The 21,595-nt window shown below is 43.8% G+C and overlaps 2 long non-coding RNA genes across 3 annotated transcripts in view; one reads left to right on the top strand and one right to left on the bottom strand.

The window, feature by feature from the left end:
* Positions 1-505: 505 nt before the first annotated feature.
* LOC120842981 lies at positions 506-15,710 on the bottom strand. Its single transcript, XR_005716072.1, has 5 exons — positions 15,629-15,710; positions 11,152-11,346; positions 7,843-7,891; positions 6,797-6,919; positions 506-749 (listed from the first exon to the last, which is right to left on the bottom strand). It is a non-coding gene; the product is annotated as an uncharacterized LOC120842981 (long non-coding RNA).
* A 1,880-nt stretch (positions 15,711-17,590) lies between these two features.
* Positions 17,591-21,595, top strand: part of LOC115320649 — a 66,890-nt gene continuing 62,885 nt past the window's right edge. For both annotated transcript variants that reach the window (XR_005716062.3, XR_005716063.3), the window contains exon 1: positions 17,591-17,810. This is a non-coding gene — a long non-coding RNA (uncharacterized LOC115320649). The remainder of the gene's footprint in view (positions 17,811-21,595) is intronic.

Below are 21,595 nucleotides of genomic sequence, written 5' to 3' on the forward strand. Positions count from 1 at the left end.
AAAAAAGATTGACAAAACCTACCTAGTTGCAATTGCTCATGATAATCAAACTCTAGGCTAAATTGCAGTTGCATTAGCTTTCCAACAACCACCTCCGAAGTCTGGCACAAATGATGTGCAATGTTTCTTGTCACCCCGTACGAAAAAAATTGGTGTCATTTACAGTGTATGTTATCTACTAGGCAAACAAACAACAGAGAAACAGTTTACCGGTTTCACAAGAATATAGTCTCCGAAGGATATATATATTGCCTAGTCCAAAAATTTCAAAGGTGTTGGTGGTCAGGCTGTTGGTTAACTGATCATGAATTCAATGGACACTGTAAGAAAGGGTCATCAGTTCGATTCACTGTCAGATTAAAAGTGCATGTCCCCAGGTTAGTCAATTTATACCAGCAAAAGAAAACACCAATGTGTTGAAATTCGAAAGATGTTTGTCCTGTCCGTCTTCTTTGTATAACTCTTTCGTATTTTTGAATCAGGGCTGTTCAAGAAGTATCCAACCTTTGGCAGGAAAAAATACATTTATTTGCCTTGAGGTCTAAAACTCTAATCCCCTTCAAACTACTCTCCTTGGGATAGCATACACTTCAATGTTTGAAAGGCTTAGCTGTTTATTCAGCCAGCTGTCCCGGTGCCCTGGGCCTCTTGTGCCGTAGTTCACATGGTTTCTGAATGAGCCGAAGTCCTATCTTCTTTGATGACTTGGCTGCCTCCAGTTCCACATGGCCCAAGCCTCAGCGCAATGCCTGCAAAATGTTATGAGAGCAATTCACTTATAGGATCAAGACAAACAAAATTTAATTTAGGCTAATAGCTTCTTTTCATGTCACCATTTCGGAACAATGTTTCTACCAAACTAGACAAGCAGAAAACCGAAGAATTGCCACTCATATGGCTGCATGAAAAAGTATAATCTGCTTGTAACACTGGAATGTGCTTGCCAGAGGCGAGTTACAGCATAATGATGTGCTGTATTACCAATTTCATGTGATCGTTTAAAATCCTCTAAAACTGTAAAACTACGGCACCTGAAAAAAAGTATATCAAGTATACAACCTCTACTATTTGCATTGACAGCTGCCACTAAATAATGTTTTGTCTGAACTAAAATAAGTACAGTGGACTCGCAATAATTCAAACTCTGATATTTCTTACTGCCAGTTAATTCAAACAAATTTAAAAATTTAGTTTTTTCGCTATGTTTTAATTAATTCAAACAATGTTTTCGCTCTGTTCACACTATTTGTCCATTGCGGAGGGTTAGCCCCGTTGAGTGCGCTTCTCATCGAGCACCTGTGTACTCCGGAAAAGCAATACACGCGAATCTCGTGGTCATTGCTTTGCCGTAGTATACGGGTGCTAGGTGAGAAGCACACTCGATGGGACTAACCCAACCTGATTATGCAAGGAGCACTGTCCTGACAATCTGCTTTCATTATTTGTGCTTCTTTGATTTTTCTAAGGGGGATTAAATTCCAGATAAAAGAAAGAATATTTGCATATAGCAAGCAGATTTATAAATTCCTTCGACTAGGATAGCTGGGCGTTTCTTCAGGTTTAATTTTATGTGAAATCTGTCATTTGGATGCCACCCCAATGTGGGCATTGGACTTACAGAGGCAACAGTTCATAGATGTAGTTATATTAAAACTAACTGAGCTTAGAAGTGGACAAGGGTAAGGTTGGGAACAACCCTCACAAGTTAAGCTGAATTTTTGTTTAAGCACGGCACAACAGTAGTAAAAGGCTTTGAGAAACTATTCTATATTCAATTAGAAAATATTCCGCCAATATTAATATTTGCTTTAAGCCTCACCAATGTTTTACGTGTGCCCTTTTTTAAATAGGCCTGTGCAGAGGATAGTATAAAAAACTGCTTGGTACATGTAGTTATTCCAATAGCAATTTCATACCTTGCCTCATATCACTTTTCCATACATTTCCGATAATTCAAACTTCTCATATTTCAAATTAAAGTCTGTGGCTTCCAGGAGTTTGAGTTACTGAGAGTCAAGTGTATTAGAAGATATTTCCGGTCCTCCCAAAACCAAGAACCTGAACACTAACTTCAAGCAACAGCTTTTCTAGCTGCCAAATAAATGACATGCCACACCAGAAGTGTAAAGCTTCCTTCAGTGACATGAATAGCAACCTTACACAAAAAATGAGCACCAGTTCACTTATGCACAGGAGGCGGCTGTCGCCATGTAGGAAAATAACACAACTCGCAAACGTCCATAACACAGAGGGACATGCCCACCCCAAACTCCAGGATAGCCTAGGTCTGCTGAAAAGCCTCGTCCATCTATCTTGGAGTCCCCAAGTAGCAGCAATCAAGAAGTCAACTTCCCCTCGAGGCAGACTGCCCTCGAGCCCCTCCCAGTGGCCTTCGTTATACCAGAAGCCCAAGACGGATTACGTTAGTGAAGAGTCCTCTCGCTCGTTGCCTAGGAAAAGGTGAGGAGGAGCATCACCACTGGGAAGGTCTAGGGACCATTAACGCAGCACATCTCTATCTTCTGTTTTGGTTTGATCACATTTACACTGCATTGGAAAACCATAAATGCCTGCAGAAGCAAGTCACTGGACCTTGGAAAAACAGCAGTGGACTGTTTTTCATTATTCCACACTGTTCATTGTTAAATTTGTTACACCAGAGACCGCTATTTCACTAGAAATGGCAGTTGGTGGCTGCACTGTCATTGCACAATTAATAAGAGCATGAGTCTCTGGCAATGAAAGTTTCTTAGTAAAACTGGTGCTCTAAAAAATGCTGTGGTTCAAGAAAATGATGATGATGAAGATAAAAATTTAAATAACACTTGAATGTGATGGGTTCTAAAGCCGCAAGCCACATGGTTTTGAGCAGAGGTTGGCGACACCTTTTGTCATAAAAGCACCTTCAAACAAAATATTGATAAACATTAGCTCTCTCTAAACAAAGGAGGAAACCATCACTTCATTCTGTGATTTTGGTTTGCTTCAACTTGCAATAATTTTGACATTGCCTTGAAATTTCACTGTAAAAGAAATGTCTTATGATGAATGTACCGAAGAGTGGGGCTCAGCTAAATTTAAATGGAGAGAAAGGTTCTCAATTAAGTGGCACACAACAGAACATACAGAGAGAGACTTTAAGAAACCCTTTCCATGGGTGCGCTTCCAATACTGCTTGATGCTTGCTTTCCCCCCTCCCCTTTTTTTTAAATAATATATCCTGTATATTTGCTAGTTAGTTGTAAACCTTTTAATGTCGTGTTATTTGCTTTCGTTTTATGTGTGAATGTATATGTTGTATCCCACACCTACTTGGGCCTTCGATGGCTTGTAGTATCCTCTAAATAAATAAAAATAAATTACAACCATCTCCAAAACAAAAATATTTTGCTGGACCTTAGTGCTTTCTATTGAAGAGTACGGCTGGGCAATGAATAGAATAACCGACCAATTAATCAAATATTGCTTTAATCTGGATTATTCTGTTTATCCGGTCAACCGGTAAAACCATGACGAACGAAAAGAAAATCAAAATTAAATGCTTTTACCATAGAGAAATGGCCGAGTACATGTATATGAAGGGCAAAGTTTAGGTGAAATTTTAACCTAAAATAAACTGTAAGGGCAAGATTTGTAACTCCAGACAAGGTGCAGAGGGTTACATGTGCTCTGGCCACTTTAACATATATTGAGTGTCTGTTTAGAGCAGCGAGAACAATCAAAGGAAGCCGCTCTTGCCGATGAATATCAACAAACCCCTTTGCCTCATGCAACTCAAGTAATAATCTGCGAGCGTGTCCTCAAACTGTTGTCAACTATGTATTGAAGTTGATTCATATTCAATTTTGTATACTGTTTATCAAACATTCAGTAAAGGCAAACAAAAATATATATAATTTTGAGTATGCACGGAAAGGAATGAGAATGATTAATCTATTAATAATCGGTTAAGGGATGGCAATTATAATGATGTTTAAATTTATAATCAATGCTCAGCCCGACAGTCCAGTCATTGTTGCTAGAAGCTGAATTGACCAAGCGACGACTGACAACAATGGCACTGCCTTAACAAGAAAACTTCAACTAGCGATAAAAGATAACGTTCAGAAGAGATTGCAGTGGCATGATGCCTGACTCGGCCTGATCATGGTTGAGAACCGCACACCTTGCTGCAGACGTGCTGCTTCTGGGATTGTTTATAGTCACCATTATGTTTGCCTGCTGAGTCATAGGACAAAGTTATTTGGCTGGGACAAAGGCCACCGGCCCAGATAATTGAGGCGCCAACAAGCACGGCTAGGCGATAGCAAAACATAAAAATGACTCAAATCGAGGTGCTCCTAAACAATAAGAAACAGGCAGAGTCGCATAGCAGTGGCCATGCACTCTTGTCCTCAAACCGCCTCTTATTGCTACTTCAGCATCTCTTGTAGAAGCCCAGCAAGCAGTGGATTTCGGTCAATGCACTAACATTTCAGCTTGCACTGTCCAGGACTCAGCACGACCCCCAACATACTCAAGGACAGAGATACAAAGAAGCAACCTACTAACCTCTGTGTAAATGTGATCAAAGAAACAGGGAATACCCTCGAGCTTATAGCCTAGAGAATAGAAAAGCACCATACACAACATTAACTTCCTAAAAGAGAGGGACATCAAACCTGGTTCTAGGGAAAAAGATATAGGCTAAAAAAGTTCTTCCACTCACAGTCAAAACATAGGGAAGACTTATTCACCACAGTTACAAGCTTCAATTTTGTTACTGATTCTTTCAGTATAAATTTGTGGACATTCTCTTGGGTCAAAACTTTTTCAGAACAGATCCATAAAGGCTCACAATTATTCCCTCAAATGTTTTCACAGTTCCAAATACAGATCCCTGTTTTTATGCAATCTTTGCAACAAAATTCTGCAAGAAAAGCAACAAAAAAAACCCACTTGATTAAATGTAATAATTGTGCGCCCTTATGGGATCCTGCTGAAATAGTTTTGACCGAAGGGAATGACTACAAGCATATACTGCAAGAATCAATAATAATAATAATAAAGCATAGAAATGTGTTGACTGAGCCCTTTCTGTGTTTCGACTCTGAGTGGACCAGGCGTACAGGGACGTAGCCAGGGAGGGGGAGGGGTGCTTATGGGGCTTCAGCCCCACCCCGAAATACAGCCGACCCTATAATATTATACACAAGCATTTTGACCCCTTACCCCTCTCTGAACCCCAAGTAATGGACATCCCAGCCAGCAGTGGTATAGCCAAGAATTTTTTTTTTTTTCTTTTTAGGAGAAGGGGCCCCCTAAAAAGAAAAAAAAAAATTCTTGGCTATACCACCGCTTTTTGCCTGTATTTTTTCATTAGAAACAAGTTCGATGTCCACCCGTTTTTGGAAACTTGACCTTGTGTATGAATTTTTTGTACTTCCTAGGTTAAAAACTCAAGCTATTCTTCTTTCAACCACATTTACTCAGAGGTTCGTAGGTTGCTTCGTTTCGTTTGTTGTCTTGGAGACCTTCGGGGTTGCGTACAGTAGAAGGCTGCAATATCCGGGAACGAATTCCCTTTGTAGAGTGGTTGTAAGCAGGAAAATATTATTTGTAAAGAGTGCCTTTGTGTCTCCCTCTTCAGGGTTGCCTATTTATTTTTAGCCCATTGTTTTAGATTTCAGTGTTTGCATCATCCTTCATGAATCCCTACTACTGTATTGGGTAATTCACCTTGTTTAACCTGTGCCAGCTTGCACCTCGGTTTTCTTCTTTAAAGAGACACTAACACGCCCTAAAAGTGTGCATATTTTTTTTTTTTTTTGCCAGGCGATTTAATTTGTGTCAAGATACTAGTCGGGAAATATTTTACTACACAGCCACGTACATATTTAATAAAGCCAAAAAAACTCTGCAGTTCGAAACCGAAAAGACGACGACGACGAATTTGCGTGCACCGTTTGTTGTGCGATTATTTTGCACGACAAACGCTTGATGTCTGCACTTGAAGATCAATTGGCTGGTATCACAAATGACCGTTCCGAAGTAAAGCTCCTCATCCGTCGCAACGTTGGTGCATCATGCGTCACCATTGTATCGTCCAGCCCGCAGTACGTCGCTGTATTGAATATGATATGTATAAGTACTTCCTGTGATCTGTGCAGGATTTTTTTTTTCAATCGGCATTTTTGCTGGCTTTTGGAGACCACAAAAATGTGGTTCATATTCTTCTTTTTTTTTAATGTTGCGTGTGTGCCTTAGATGATGCAAAACTTTGAATAGATTTGGTACATACAGTTTAAACCCCAGATAACCATGAAAAAGAGAGTGAGTGCGATAGCAAGCAACCAATTCAAGAATGGCTGTTTTTGAGCAGAAACAAACAATTTGGATCCGCAAGTAATGTTCTGGGTAGTTGGAATATCGTAGGTCATGTTCAAACAAAAACCTCAACAAGCATAAACACCCTATCAATGTCCCTTTAATAGATTACTGTAAGAGTTACATTTCTAGACACAAGCATAAACAATGTTCGTGATTAAATTGCAAGCACACAGTTAATTCATAGGAATGATTGAGAGCATACTTTTGTTCACTAGTGCTGATACTGACTAAATGATAAACCATCATTTAAGACAAAAACAAAAAAAAACGGTGCAAAGGACACAAGAGAACAGACGCATAAAACACAGTGCTACGGTGTGTTCACCTCCACCTCTTTTTCCATATTTCCATTCTTTGTTTCTAATCCATTTGTTAATATTTTTTTGTTTGGGATTATTTGTGCTAGGGGTTCACTGTAATGACCCACCTGCCATGGCATTCACTTTAGGCGCACTTCTCCCTTCTTCAAGGCACCATCCTCGAAGAAGTGCTGGGTGGGCGTCCCTTTCACTTTTGTGATGCAGTTCCTCAGGTTCCCATTGGTTGCAAGCTGCCAGACAAACCAGCTGAGTCAGGAAAACTAGTCCTGCAGCAGCAAATTTCACTTTAACACTTTTAGACGTAAACACCCATGCACCTAAAAGAAGAAAAGACAAACAGCAAAGCAAGTGGTTTGCCCTTCTTAAATGCTTTCTTTCATTTCGCTGGGAACATATGTATCAGTCACACACTAGTGTACATCCAGTGGTATGGCTTAATTTTAAGATGAGCACTCTCTTATATAACTTCAAACTTATCTAGAAAACACTGAATATAATGGGTCAGACATAAAAAGTTGTTATGAAATAACCTGTATGTTTAATCAACATTTCCTGATATTATACACAAACAGTAATACATGGTGGGACTGTGCATTAATTAGAAACTTGCAACCGGTTGACAGTTGACATTTATTTAAATAATTGATCAGTTATTGAGTGACTTGGAGGTTTATAAAATTGTTCACATAATTTGAAATTGTGAATATTACAAAATACCATTGGAGAATGTAATTGCTGGGATTCCCATATCCTATGCAATGGAGGAACAAAACGTAATAATGAAGCCATTTCTATTTAGTGGTGTGTTTGGCACACAATCAAAGGTCATGGGTTGATGTGGCAGAAGCTGACATCAAATGCCAGCTACTAGGTATTATTGAAGTAATTAAAAAGTGAGATTTGGAATGCAATGCAAATAAGGCATTATCCTCCTACAGGTATAGCCCTTAGACAAGGATGCTGTACAAAGTTACTCCATGTAATGGCCCACAAGCTCCCCAAATTAATCAAAACAAATAATAGTTCTTGCTGACATATTAGGGCAACCTTCCATCAACACAAGTGACGTCAAGGCAACTGTTATCGCATGACTGCCACGAAGCACGAACATCCACACAGTAGTCAATATATGCTGTCATATCATTCAACTCACGTTACGATGCTTGCTAATCATGTCAGCTTCAGCCTGGTCAGGGTGGCACCTAGCACAAGAATTCAGACTTCACTGTGGTTCATATCATGAAGAAAGACACACCATATAATAAGTAAAACAACACTAACAACTAGAACTTTTAACAAGGAGGAGGGTGCAATAGCTTATTGTACAGAATGTCCCTGAAAAAATCTAACCCTGGTTTTCGCACCGCAAAAATAAACTAGGCTTCGGAGAAAGCTCAAACTCCGTTGGAACATAGCCGAAGCCGTTCAAGCGAGACGCTTAAGTTTTAATGCATATCATTACCGGAATAAAAAGTTAGAAGTGGAAAACTGTTTTTGATTATGAGAGGACGCCGTCCCTGAGAAGCAGCAGACAGAATGCCGCTGTTTGTGACAGCATCTCACAGATGGTGCCTCCATCTGCCAAGGATCAGAGCCATAGATAGGGGAGAGTTTGGCCATCCATTGTCCTCGGTGAACCCAGGCGGACCCTGGACTCCTCCCACCGGCATTGACGTTGGCCCTAGCAACCGCGTGGCAACGACGAACCCGCTGCAATCGACACGCTCCCGACCACCATTTTTGTTCTTATTCCCCGTACATGTGCATAGGCTACCCTGGAGGTTTACCGGCTCCTTGATTTTCTGAGCTTTTATTTTCAAAGACGAAAATGATTTGTTGCTGCGCCGTCGGGTGCTCTAACAGCAGCCATGACGGCTTTCGGTTGTTTATTATTCCGAAAAAAAAAATGAGGGAAACTCTGGCTAATAAAAATAAAGCGCGACATGTGGACGCCAACGGCTGGTTCCCGACTTTGTGAGGTAAGAATCTTTTCATTTATTCCAAAAACTTTCTACTATGGAAATGATCACCCGTGCCTTGCGTGATCGCATCTACAGCTACAATCACGGATGGTATGGATTTATAAATTACTGTAAATAGCATTGATCTGGTCATATATGCAGTTCAAACTTTGGCTCAACTCAAGAAAGTGAGACATAATTATAGTTCGTTGCAATCAAGATAAGCATGTGCGATCACTAAAGCTACAATCCTTGTTTGTTGCATAAAGATATACGAGCACATGGAATTTAAATGAAACAAAACAAAACGGCAAAGTTAATGTTAATTGTGCGCATTTCTCATGTTCACTATCTGCAACTTCTAAGGGGCCCTGGTTATGACAGCCCTGTTTAAACTAGTGACTGCTAAGTAAATTGAGTTATAAGTTGTCCTGGATTTAATGTACATGATGCAACTAAGCATGCAAATGTTAATTATAGGGCATTGTTAAGTAAAATTTATCATATTTTTCTAGGCAATTTGAAGGATCCCAGTTTGAGCAAAATTGTGCAGATGGTTGGAAGAAGCTGAAACAGACTGCCATTCCAACAGTGTTTGCATATTCTAATTGCAAGAGAAGGAAATCACCAATGATGCGAAATGCTCCATTACCAAAGGTAAGTATGCCACATAACGGGTGTATTTTTTGTTGTTCGGTCACATGTACTCCAGGCAAAATAAAAAAGAAGAGTGACATTAGGACACTTTTAATTTTCCCAGTTGCTTACCCTGCTTGAGGGACGCTAAGAACAAAATTGTTTGTGCAGTTAGGCGGCTAGGTGCAGTTAGGCGAAGCAGCTCAGTGGCTTGCTCCGCAAAGACGTTGTGCAAGCTTGTACAGCGTTCCAATAGACCTTTTTCTAAATTTCCCAAGCACAGAGTGTAGTTACAGGCATTGCACGTGCTAGCGTCTGCAGTAGTAATTATTCTAAATCAAAAAGTCCAAAACAAATTTTGCCTCGCACACACGTTCGTCAAAGCCTTATTATGATTATTTACTTTGAATCTTTTATAAGAGAAAGGCCAGCGCGCGCGGACCGTAGAATTACACTTCCAGCGTTGTTCTCGATGCTTGGGTAGTTTAAAAAAAGGTCTAATGGGACGCTGTCAGCTTTTATGTGCTATCAATACCCGGCCAATTGAGTCAAGGCAATCCGCTTTCCAAAGACGTTGCCATGCCGACAATTATCGCGTTCATTTAGGCTTAGTAATGGCCAGAATCAAAAAACTATAAAAAAGATGCAAAAAAGCAAAACTATAAACTAAGCAAAACTAAAAAGCAAAAAGATGCAAAAACTATAAAAAAGAAAAGGTCATTGCTCATGCTTTGCGATTTAAGTGAGGTAAGGCAAAGCGAAAGCCTCCTGCACGATTCGTTGCTGACTAACGCGCCCGATATTACAGCTACAACGACATATTAGTTCCAAAGCGAGCGGCACTCACTCACCGGGGCACTGCCACGTTTCCCCGCATCCCTACCGAGCCAGTAACGTGATATAATAATCCCCCTCCTAGGTACTGCGGCTAACTTTAGCAGCTGTTAGCGCTTCAAGCAAACGGGCCGAGACTATGTTGCTCACGCGTTAACTGCGGCCTAAGGAACGCTAGTTAGTTAGTAATAAAATAAAACTGAACATAAACAATTAATGCAAGTGCATGTAAACGACAGTTGGCGTTCGCGAAGACAGAAGCAGATAATGTCTGCTTCGGTATTTATCAAAATGCCTTTTCACAGAAAAAAAAAATTCATGTGACTACAATTTTAGGTTCTTCAATTAGTTTTATTTCCTTCTATAAAGAACCGACAAAGTTGGGGACAAGGATACAATACTTTTGTCAGGTACTGTAACCTTGCTGCCAGTCGCTCGGGCTAGACCATTGAGGGAGCGCTGGAAGCCTCGAGGGCAAGTGGCGCCATCTGCACAACCTACTCGGCAACGGCACATGAAGATCCGGCATGGAACAAATCAATTTACGACTGCATCTCAAAAGACATTGGCTCAACCTTCCAAAATGAACCGATAATGATTGTGGGTGACTTTAACTGCCACATATTAGAACTGGATGGTAGGGAAAGCAAAGCAGCAGAACTCAGGAAACTACCGTATTTACTCGCGTATAGGTCGACCTGTTTTTCAAAAATCGCCTCATCAAAACTGGGGGGTCGACCAATACGCGAATCCCGGTATTATATTTTTCAACTTTTTTTTTTTTTTCGGGGGTCCCGAAGTTAGGGGGTCGACCTATACGACGTATCGACCAATATGCGAGTAAATACGGTAGTAAAAAACAGCATAAAGGGGGGGGGGGGTGCAACGATTTCCGGACTTTGGTCAAAAATTTGTGGAAGTTGCCCTCTGACACTTCTGAAGTAACGAACAGAAAACCGATTTCTCCTGCGTGTCCTAGTTGTTGCATAAAAAAAGATAAATATTGGCATTTCGGGCACCCCTCAACTCACTCCCAGTCTTCAGGGTCACACCTGGTCCCCCTCCTAGTGACGTCCTTCGGAGTGCCGTGTGGGTTCCCGTGTGCTGTCTCGGAGGACACTTCCTCTCCCTCTCTCTGCTGACATTAGCGGGCGTTAGGCTGCAGCTTAGAGCCGAGCGAAGTCACGTAATCTTCTAGCCGTAGTTCCTCCGGCTGCCACTTGCCGCTGCAAGTGGGGGAAAAAGCTTGGCTTTTGCTTTGCAATTATGCAGCGGAATCGCGACATTTTGAAGGAAGGAAATGGTTTCTCTATCCTCCAGGGCACGATAAACAACGTAAAAATGAGGAGATGCAAATTCTTTTAACCATAAAATTGTTGAACCCCCCCCCCCCCCCTTTAACTATAGTTAACCTGGAGCCACAATGCAAGGGAAAAACAACCTGGAGCCGCAACAACCAAAAATCAACAATTGACTATATCCTCATAAACGACGAGGCAGGCAAAGAAAACATCAAGATAGATGCTATAGACATAGACGAGAGCAAGGTAAGCAGCTGTGCAAGCGATTATAACAGAATACTGCTAAAACTAAACACCAACAACCAAAGACAAAAAAAAAAAAAAAAACATCCAGGAAAATTACTGGAAGCTAGGAGCAGAAGATAAAATAGAAAAATTTGCATCAGAATTGGAGAAAAAAATTACAAAAGACAACACATACGAAGAACTAATGAGCCTAATTACCCAAACAGCCAAAGAACAAGTGGAAAAAACCAGAAAAGGGAAACAATAAAACCGAAGCCCCTGGTTCGACAGGAGGTAAAGGAGGCAATTGGGAAGACGAGAGATCAACAGGCAGCACAGGTGGGCACAACGAAAAGGCTACACCCAAGACTACCTGTGGGAATGTTTTGAAGAAAAAAAAGTTCGAGTGAAGGCACTATACCCCGTTTTACCTCATGTTGTACCGCAGCGAAGGCTAGAAGTGCGAGCTCATAGCGTTGGCAGCTGCCCTAGGTGCACGAGAGCTTGTGCCGCCGAGGTGTGCCATAGAGCAAGGAGCTCACGCTTGTAGCCTTTCCTGCGGTACAACACAAGGTGAAACAAAGTATAGTGGCCACAAAAATTCAACAGTTCTGCAGAAAGACAGAGGAAGACATACTGAAAAAGGGAAAAAAATCTAACGAGAAATTCTGGAGACAAATTACTACAATGCATGCAGAAAAAAAGAAAGAACAGACACGTATGCTGCAAAGAGGGGGCAAAGACCTGAAAGAAAAATGCGAAATAGAAGAATGGATGACTGAGTACTTCTTACAGCAACAACAAAAAACTGAAGCAAACCCCGGAAGAGACATACAGTCAAAAAGAAACTTTGGGAAAACGCAAAATACAGAAGCATTCCATACTAGATCCCATAACCACGGGGGAAATGAAGAGGCAAATAAGACGACAGAAAAACAAGAAGGCAACCGGTATGGATGATATTCCGAACGAGTTCCTGAAGGCAATTAAGAAAGAGGCAGCAAACAACCTCAGAACATGCTTTAATGAACGCCTGGTGTCAACAGAAATACCGTAAGTGTGCAAACAGGCAAGAGTAAAGCTTCTATATAAAGGGAAACAAGCAGACCCAAAAGACCTCAATGCCTATCGACCAATCGCAATAATCAGCAGTCTGCAAATTATTTGCAAGCATAATAAACCACAGGCTACAGATCTTGTATGATAAAAACAACTTTTTCGTAGAAGCTCAAAATGGCTTTCGGCAAAACAGAAGAACAAGCGATAACCTATTTACGTTAATCCCAAGCCATAGAAATGAAAGACATCCAAAACTCCCAGTTGTTCCTGGCATTCCTAGACCTCGAGAAAGCATATGATGCAGTACCACACCAAAGATTATGGGATAAGATGGAGAAAAGCGGACTCAAAAAGGAAAGTGTCGAACGCATGAAGAGCTTGTACAGGGGTTGCGAGGCCTGGTACACATTAGAAAACTACAAATCAAAACCAGTACCAATAAGTTTTGGACTGAGACAGGGGTGTTGCCTATCACCAACACCGTTTAATGTGTACACAAACGACCTTCTCAAACATCTCAAACATCTGGTGGAGGAAGGGGCAGGGTTGCACTTGAGCACTACGACCAAGGACAAAGAGGAAGAATACACGCGCATCCCATGCCTGGCCTTTGCGAACGATGTGGTGCTCCTCGCAGAGTCCTCAACCAATATGCAGCACATGATTGACATCTGCACAGGGGTGGCAGCGAGGGACAACCTTAAATTTAATGCAGGAATAACGCAGTGGATGGGCTCCAACGTGAATTTGGACACCAGCTTTTACCTACAAAATTAAACAGTACAGAAAACAACACCCTACAATTACCATGGTGTAACAATAATGCACAGCAAGGACTACCTGACCAAACAGGAAAAAAACGTAATTAAAAAGTCAAACAAACTGAAGGGGGTGGTGTGGCATCTCGCCAGGCACTCATACAATAGACACTCGGTTGGGAGGCTACTATGGAAACCCTTGCAGTCCAAGCAGTGACTTACGCGAATGACGCGATTACATACAGCGAGACAGTGGTAAAGTGTCTGGATCGACATCAATACAGACTGGGGAGATGGCTGCTGAGCTGCACAGCAAACGCAGCGGTAACCGGGGAAATGGGATGTCTACCTACAAGATACGAGAGGCCAGGTCGAAGCTTGCATACATGGGCAGACTAAAGTTCTTTCCCCAGGAGAGCTACGCCAGAGGGATGTACTACCACATCCGATATCAGGGGTCCAAGACAGGCTGGATGAAGAGAATAAAGACCATAGATTCTAAGTACGGTGGGGGCACAACAAGACATCTGGTGACGACGGAACAGGAGTGGGCGAGGACAATACGGGCAGAGGTGACACGGCCGGAATAGAGGACTGGAGAAGGACAATGCAGAGGATACTGAGCCTCCAACTGTACAGGAAACACAAGAAGGAACCAGCGCCCTATCCACACTAGCAGGGAGACCGAGCCAGCGCGCTGCTGTTCCAGGCTCGAACGGGCTCCCTACTGACCCAGAGACGCAGATTTGAGCTTTATGGAGAAGATCCAAACTGCGGGCTCTGTGGCGGCGACGAGGAGACTGTCGAACACATCTTGGGACAACGCAGTAGCATCGACCAGAAAGGGCAAAGCGCGTTGTAGTGCGGTATAGCACAGGCCCTTGGCTACGGAGACGAGGCCGAGGAGGGCAACGACGACGACAGTGACCGTAAAAATTACACGCCATATGGGGACTTGAATCATCCGACGGAGGCAACAAAACGCCGCCTTGTGGCGTGAAAGCGACTTTGCCACACCGCAAAACCCCTTGCCTAGAGCGGAACGCCTGAACTGTGGCCTGAACAACCTCAACAATGCACATCCCCCCCCCCCCCCCCCCCCCCCTGCCGCCCTACCACGCACACGCCCGCTGTCGCACAAGCCGTCTCGCTAGCAGACGGACGGAAGAGCGCAGTGGCGCAGCGAGCGCAAGTGAGAATTTATCTCGGCCTCAGGGTGCGCCGTGCGTGCGGAGCAAGGCGACAGGCGGCGCAGGGCGGTGCGCTGTTTCATAGGGAGGCTGTAGTGAGGGTGGGCGCAACTCAAAACCTGGAGAGCGTTTGCAATTTAATGGCGGCGCCTGAGGGAGAGGATTCGAGAAAGGATATGCCCCAATGTTGCCTGCACGAGAGCAGGCGCCCGCTCTGTTGCAGCTCTGTTGCTCCATGCGCCTTTCCTCCTCTCGCCTCCCATTGCAAGCAACGAGCGCCTTGGCGCAGCCTCTCTCGCTTCCTTCTCGCTCCGAGAATCGCAAACGTCGAGCGGAGAAAGCAAAGTTGCCAGACAAGCAGCAACGTCCAAGATGGCGGAATTTACCATTTTTCGCGTTAAAAAAATACTTAACCTATCGCAACAAAACTGGTGGCCATGGAAAAGTAATCATTTATACCTTGTGTAAATTATTCAAGCACCTTAATGGGCTTTTATGACCCGAGTTAGGAAAGAAAACGACCCTTTGCCCCATAGACTCCCAGCAAAATTTAGCAATTAAATGGCGTCCACGTCCCGTGATCGCCGATCTAGCAGTTGCACCCACCCTCACTTGAGCCTCCCTACTGTTTCAGCTCATTTTGTCCGCGATAGTACAGGTTGAGAAGCTGAAAGCAGATCACCCCGTTATCATGTCGCTAGTACCACGGCAGAACTTCAAAATAAAATATTAACGATAAACTCGCGGATACAATAAGAACCCCAAAATATCGCCGTGCGAATGCAATTGAATGAGGGCACTCTGGGCACAGGGTATTTTTAAAGAGCGAAAGCAATCCGCGAAACCACGAAGAAGACAGTCAGACATATGTGGTCGCTCCCATCGAATGTAAACAATAAAAGGTTTCTATATTCACTTACCAGGTTCCCGAACAAATAGCAAGTGTTCGAAAGAATGTTGCAGATAATATCTCACCTTTAAATCCGTCAACACGTCCAAACGACACGTCCAGATGAAACTGCGAGTCTGCGACGCCATTGGAAAAATGGATTGTCTTGGCCGGCCGGTTTTACGGCTTTACCAGTTTTATTTCAAAGCGCTGCCCATGCAAAGAAACCGAAACTATACTTGAGGTAGTTTCGGTATAGATTCCGGCAGGTTTGAAAGATCAAGGAACGAAAGTAAACCCTGAGACAATGATAAACAAAATAACAGACAAAACAACCATTCTGATGTTAGCCTGAGACTGAGGCAGGAAAAGAGGAAGTTTCAAAGCCTCAGTCTCAGGCTAACATCAGAATGGTTAATTTCCACCAGCTCGCCTGCGCACTCACTACAATATCATAGACAAAACAACTTGCCCTCTCCGTTATTTTATTTCTCCTTGTCTCAGGGTTTAGATTACGTTAAAAAAATTAAATGTATTTTTTACGTGCGTTGTGTGTGTGTGAAGGTGTGAACGCGAGAGTCCGTGTGCGTGCCTCTGCGGATGCGATTGCGTGTGCAACACTGGTGTGTGCAGGCGTGCATGCGTCTGTGTGCATCTGTGCGCGGGAGCGCGCGCGTGTATGCCACGTCCCTGTGCGCGTGCGTGTATGTGTGCGTGCGTGCGCATGTCTGCGTGAATGTGCGTCTGTGTGTGTGCTTGCGCGCTCGCGTGTGCGTGCGTCTGTGTCTGTGTGCGTTTCATTTTGTTAGCCCTGGACATTGGTGACATAATTTTTTTTTTTAGAAAGTGTGGGGGGGGGGGGGGGGGGGGGGTCCGTATGCCGCAACCTACCGGCACATTTTTGGGGGTATTGGGGGGATTCCCCTGGCTACGCCACTGGCCCTGGATGTAAAACAAAATGTAATTTGTGTAGCTAAAAAGCGGCAGAATATTAACAGTAGCGGTCAGGTGTGCCTGCGGAGACTTTCAAACTTCGTTTAAAAATAAGGTGTAAAAAGAAAACAAAAAGTCATTTTGGGAACAAACTACGGCCAACCTACTTCAAAAATTGCAAAAAAAAAAAAAAAAGAACTTTTAAATTTTTGCAGTGAAGACAAAGGCACCGGCACGAGCGCGTGGCTTTGGAAAGTGCCTCTTATGAACGAGTGCTCGTAGAAACAAAAGCACACTACTGAGCGATGCTCACGCGCCTCTCTGAGCCTTTGTCTTTACTGCAAACATTTCTGAGATGGAGTATGGTTAGAATTTCGAGCGCCTTTGGGATGATAGCATCAGTGTCACGAAATACTGTGACGTCATCTAGGCTGCAAGCCATACTCACGAAATCCCTATTTCTATACTGAAAGCATTTATGAAAATAAATATCCTTTGCATTTAAAAATATTTTTAAGGGCACACATTGCACTTCGGGCATACTGTGAATTAGAGTAGCTCGTCTTTATATTTACCCATTTTCATTAATTCATTTATATTCGTTGTTGAAGTGCTACAAATATTTATTTTGGAAAATGTGACGAAGCCATAGCATAAAAAAACAATAAATTTTGCACAAAAATGCACAAAAAATAAATAAATGCAGGCACAGTTTGTACTACGCGACGAAGGGATAGCACAATTGTTAAAAAAAGCACAAATAAAAAAATAAAGGCAGAGTTTGTACTAAAACAAAAGAAAGCGTCATTTCCATTCTCCCTTTCAAATCACGATTCCAGAGATACTACTAGTGTTTCCGAAAACGTTATTTTTTTTTTTCTCCACCTGGTTTCCGAAACCGAAACCAAAAGTATTCAGAATTTATAGTAGCACCAAAACAATTTTGCACAAAAGCGGTCACTCCAAAAATATTGTCGCAGGCGCGTTAGAAAAAAGTCGTTGTTTATACGACGTGTAAAAGAAAAAGTAAAAAAGAAAAAAAAAGAGCATTTAAAGTTTTGCGTTTGTGACCACCACTTGCTCCGTAGTTCCAGATGGTCTGGCACAGTCTGGCATACGAATGGGAACCGCGCCGCCGTCGACGTCGCTCTGTGGTTTGCGTTCATTTCTACGTTTAAACCGATTCCTTTAGGTTTTTTTTTTCTTTTTTCTTTTACAGGTACTTTGTCAAGAGTAACAAACGATATCTGGGAGACGCTGATGGACGCTGCGTCTAGTCAACGACCGTAGGTTGTGCACGGCTGCCGGAGCACCTTCGGGAAACGCTAACCGCCGGTAAGCAAGTGTTTCTCTTTTAAATTGATTCGATAGCGTGTTGATTGAACATATTTGAAGGGATATCCAGCTAGTTTTCGTTGTAGATTCAAAGTTTGAAGTGAGACGCATGCCGAAATGACAGAGACGAGCTTAGAGCATCGCCGCCGGGCGTGTCACGTCCGAATAGATAACTGTCGAGCCAGTCCATCCAGGCTGTCCCTATTCGCACTCCGAGTGCGGATAGTGGGCGCGTTAAGTCGGCGCTTCTTTACTCCTACTCCGACGCTCCGAGTTTCATACTCCGAGCGCAGCAACTAAACGGCGCATAGCGTACAAGAGCGCGATACACCGAGGCTGCGTTCCAAACCTACTCGAATGGATCCGAGTTACACTGGCCGATTATGTCACGTGACAACAAAAATAGAGAAACGCTGGACGCGGGTAGGTTTTCGATAACCACCTTTACCCTAGAGTTAGATCGGTAGATCGAGTAAGCTCCTTCCGACCGTGAATACGGGTGGCAGAAGCCGAAAATATTTCGAAGATAAATAATTAGGCCCGTGTGGAGCCGCAGACTCGAAAGCAAAAGAGACTGCAACGTATGAAGTTTCTACGAACGTTTTAATATTCCTGAAAGGTTTTAACACCCGTTTCGTGCACATATCTGGAAGGTTACCATGGCCGATCTACGGGGTGAAACAAGGAGACGCCAGGCTCTTCAAATTAATTGAAAAATTCGGTCTCTTATAGCGAGTTCGTTTCGCACGCACTGGCACCGTTCGAGTTCTCTAACAGAAGGCATCGCACTCACAGTGTGTTGCACGGAAAACTGGACTCAAACGAACTTGCCAAATGCACCGAGTGCAGAAGACTGATGCTGCCGCCATCTATGTTGTAGAAAAGGCACCGACTTCAAACCGAAACTAGCGCCTTTCTGTTCCGAGCATAGAGGTTCTGAGTGATGCGTGGGAATGCGAGAATGCAGTTGCTACCAACGTTTATCTACTAACGTTGGCAACTGCAGCCTGTAGTTTATAGTTGCGATGTCTTCAAGCAGCTCGGCTGCCGTAGAGCTAGTTACAGACGGCGTAAATTTCCGCAACCAGCTGTCTACAAAGCAGCTGGTTGCGATCTTTCAATTCTTATAACCGTTTACACTGAAGAAAACTAATGATGCTGTCCGAGCAGAAGCTTGATCCGTTTGAGCATGGTATTATGCGTGAACCACTGAAAGGGTACGGCTTAAAACTAGCCTGTTAGAATATCCAGCGAAACTGGGATTTTCGATTTAAATCGTCACTATAGGTGGATTAGATATTAGCTTTGGTGAGGGCGTCGAGAACGAGAGCTTTCTCGAACAAAATACGACGGGGCAAGTTAGCTGCTTAGGTAAATGTTAAACATGATGATGTTGCCCAATCCTCGGGTAAAGTCACCATCTTTAGCTTTCTCTGATGCTTATTGGGTAGTCAGAGGGGGAGTTTTATCGACAAATGTTCAATTTTTCACCCGCACACGGATGGTGATAGAAATCTCGAGGGCCGCTGTTGCGTTTGTTCTGAGCATTTCTTTACACACTGGTATATTTCAGCGTTTTTACGGCAACAGAGTGATTTAAAACCTGCAAATGAATCACGGGTTGTCAATTGCTTCCTTCGTGAGATAGCAGGCGCTCACAATTCAAGTTCGCGTTTGATTTCGTTGCCCGCGGGACATGATTTCTATCAGAAAATCTACTTTTTTTTTTTCCGTAGAGTAGATTGTTGGGCTAGTTGGTTTTAGAATTTGGAATACATTTTAGCGCTCAAAAAACAGGGACAAAGAGGCGAGAAACAGACAGCACAGTGCGCTTTTGGAATACATTTTAGCGCTCAAAAAACGGGGACAAAGAGGCGAGAAACAGACAGCACTGTGCGTCTGTTTCTCGCCTCTTTTTTTTCCGTTCGGTTCCGCCACATATCGTAGGAGACGAACCCTCGTCGTCTGCTCCCGCTCCTCGCCGGCCCCGCCGGAGCGAGGCATGACGGGATTGCATTTTGGCGCACTCCCGATTTTCTCGGTGCAGCGAGCGCATGCACGCGTGGGGTGTCAGCGATGAAACGAACTCGGAGAGTGCAACCACTCTTGGAGCGCCGGCCGAAACGAACCCGTTCCTTGCTGCGAGTGGGCACGCGTGGGCACGAGTGCCGTGAAACGAACTCGCTATTAACCTATCGCGCTACGACTTTGTGCAGCGTTGCCCACAGATGGTGCATTTTTTTTGTAAAATTTGAAAAGAGCGAACTTACCTGAAGAAAAAGTAAAGAAAGAAAAAGGCTTAGCTCCTATGGAAACGCAGCGTAGCCACCAAACAACACGGTGCCGTTTCGCACGGGCCACAAAAGATGGCGCAAGCGGTCGTGACGCCAACTGCCGCCAACGAACGAGCAGACGACGCAGACAGGAACTGCAGTTCCTTGTTGTTACCGCACTTGTTTTTGTTTCTGCGATTGTCGCCGCCCGCGGAACGCGCTCCGCTTTTGAGTCGAAAAGATTGTCTGCTTGAGGCGCTGGCTCTCGGCGCCGTATGCTCGTTCGTTGGCGGCGTTCGTTGCGCCATCTCTTGTGACCTGTGCGAAACGGCGCCGTGTTGTTTGAAGACCGGTGGCGTCGCTGCGTTTCCATAGGAGCTAAGCCTTTTTCTTTCTTTACTTTTTCCTCAGGTAAGTTCGCTCTTTGCAAATTTTACAAAAAAAGTGCACCATCTGTAGGCAACGCTGCACAAAGTCGTGGCGCGATAGGTTAAGAAACCGAATTTTCCGGTCGATTTAAAGAGCCTGGTGTCTCCTTGTTTCACCCTGTATTTATAGGGAGTATTTACTGGCGGCCATAGCTATGTGCGCGACTGCTGAGCCTGTGCTGACGGCGTGCTTCCATAGTTCTTTCGCCACGTGCGTTTCGCACCACCAAGATTGCCGGTCTTAGGAGCCTATTAACGTGAGCTCGTTCCGAGCATGCGCTCTAAACATCGCCCTCAAATATGGCGTCCAGTGAATACTCCCTATTGACCATGCATGCTGTTACGATTTCAATTAAAGAAAACATTCTTGAACCGGCTCGTCGACGCAGGAAACCCCCAAATTTGTCAGATTCCCTGGTTCCGTCGGTTCCGTCTCGCAGCGAGACGGAAGCACGCCGATACCGGCGCACCGTTGTTCAATTGCACGTCAATTCGTTTTTAGGCGGTATGCATGGAGCAAACCTTTCCCGCAACGCTAACTGGTGTTTCGGCTTTCCAATCTAAGTAGTGATGGGACGAATCACTGGAGATTCAGATTCGGTTGGATTCGGAAATTTCCGAACTTCCCGTGACGAATATTCGGCAGATTCGGAGATTCGTCAGGTTCGTTGCTGGTTGCAGACGGCACTATGAACCTTGTCGTAAACCTCGCGAATGTGGTCAGTTGTGTTCCAGATTTCGTCTTGCTTACTTCAACTTATGGTATGTACTGTACTGTCATTCTAAATCCTGGCACGCGCCCAGGTCCAGCTGAGCTGATCGGTGTGGTTGGCGTAGGCCTAACAAATGCACGGTTTTGGTTTCTGTGCGGTTTCGAGGGGATCGGTAAAATGTAGCGAAATGCTGTCTATTATACATAATGTGGCGCAACGCTCAATAAATATATTCAGGCGAGGAAATGATTCGTCTCCTTTTCTAGAGCTAGCTGCGTAAGACGCGAGAGCGATGAAAAGTGTTGCTCGACCCAGCTTCGACCGCGTACGGCACCGGCGAAGAAAAACGTCACACTGGCACTGTCGTTTCT

This window comes from Ixodes scapularis, unplaced genomic scaffold (genome assembly GCF_016920785.2).
Source record: "Ixodes scapularis isolate PalLabHiFi unplaced genomic scaffold, ASM1692078v2 PGA_scaffold4__175_contigs__length_147842914, whole genome shotgun sequence".
Lineage (NCBI taxonomy): Eukaryota > Metazoa > Arthropoda > Arachnida > Ixodida > Ixodidae > Ixodes > Ixodes scapularis.